At 38.6% G+C, this 1,685-nt stretch overlaps 1 long non-coding RNA gene across 1 annotated transcript; it reads left to right on the forward strand.

Annotated features, from left to right (window-relative positions):
* Positions 1-733: 733 nt before the first annotated feature.
* On the forward strand, positions 734-1,362 carry LOC109585815 (uncharacterized). The gene is made up of 2 exons (XR_002186674.1): positions 734-924; positions 980-1,362. It is a non-coding gene; the product is annotated as an uncharacterized LOC109585815 (long non-coding RNA).
* Positions 1,363-1,685: the final 323 nt, after the last annotated feature.

Consider the following 1,685-nt stretch of genomic DNA (forward strand, 5'->3'; position numbering starts at 1 on the left):
TCTTTTGTCTTAAACAGAGCTCTTCGGTCACATGACTTCTTGTCCTACACGTGGTTCGAGCAATCTGATTGGGACGTGGATTTCTCTGCATGAGCACACATTTTTACTTCGAGTGTCTCCAGACCCTTCCTCCGCAGGTAGCGAAGGGGCGGGGCGAGACTAGTTCCCATGGTACTTAATTACACTAGTTTTATTATTGCAAATATTAGCAGCCGTAAATATTACCTATGGTCATCAAAATAGTGATGGGGGAAATGTGGGCATGAAATGGGAAAGCAGTATATATAGGCTATATCAAGAGTGGATAATTATTTAGGGAGAGTGTCTAACCCGCCTATAATCTGTGATACCACAGTGCGTAAGTTTACATAGCATGGTTATTAGCACCAAGTAGCCATTCTTGCGTCCTTATACCGATTCCAAGTCAGAAGGCTGCAAATAAGAAAGAGCCAACCATTAGAAGAACATATTCCCGTCTGCTCCTGCTTTTTTCTCGCACTACATGATCCTCAGAGTGGAGATATAAGTCTTAAAGTTGCCTGCATGCTTCAAGCGCCATTTTATCAGCCACACCCATAAATTTGAAGATTACTGAGATTAACTCTGTATACTTGCAAAAAACGGATGTAAACATACGCGCTGTGGTATCACAGAATATAGGCAGGTTAGACCATAGATACAGTATACAACAGGGATTGGAAACGGCCCGGTATCACGTGATCTTTTCCTTAACATTTCAATGAGACAACAAAAATTGTCAAAAAACCTAGGCGTGTTACGGGTTAAAAATAGATATCCAGGGATATTCTTCAGAAAAGTCTCAAGAAAGTCATCTGTCTAATGACTTTTTAAGATCTGAGTAGTCCCCATTCTAGGAAAACTTTGGCTGCATAAAGCTCTCTTTCGAAGATATTCTATAAACTGGTACTCTTTGCAATATATCCATTCTCGTATGATTTGAGATCTTTTCTCCCTCTAGCTTCTACATTGATGACACAACAGCTGTTATGATGAGATGTCTAGATTGATGTGACTATTATCCAATGTACTGAGTGTTTTTAATCTTAATTTTCTCTTAAGCCGTGTTTTATTGAGGACATCAAGAATAGTTGGACCTACGGCGGAATTTCTCCCTCTGGCAACTTCACTATGACTAATAACAAAAATCTGTGACATTAGTATTGTTCCCTAGGAATCTCTCCAATGTAATGAGCTACAATGAAGTGGCTATTTTTGTCCTGTGGATATTTGGAAGGCTGTTTCTGCAAGTGAAGAATACTGCCGTTTATTGATTATTTTTGATAAACTTGCTATGCATGCAACTTTTATTTGATTCCAACTATTAGTTTTTACATTGTAGAATAGTTATCAAGTGTCAGTGATACTGCAGCGTCAAGATATATGAAATAAACAGGGTTTGTAATTTTAACATCTATAGGGCGGCCATTTTGAATAAAATTATTAACCCGTAACGCGCATCAACCATTAATTATCCGGGTGTTTCCAATCCCTGTATACTGTATCTATGGTTAGACACTCTCCCTAGATAATTATCCACTCTTGGCTATATGTATATAAATGGAGTGGGAGTTTACTTACAATAATTTCTCTGACTGGAAGTGATTGGTGTCACATCAGTAGATATCCGGGTGCTTAGGCATGCACATCATCTCATCTAAATATGG

Source organism: Amphimedon queenslandica, unplaced genomic scaffold, assembly GCF_000090795.2.
Source record: "Amphimedon queenslandica unplaced genomic scaffold, v1.1 AMPQUscaffold_13005, whole genome shotgun sequence".
In the NCBI taxonomy this organism is placed as follows: Eukaryota; Metazoa; Porifera; class Demospongiae; order Haplosclerida; family Niphatidae; genus Amphimedon; species Amphimedon queenslandica.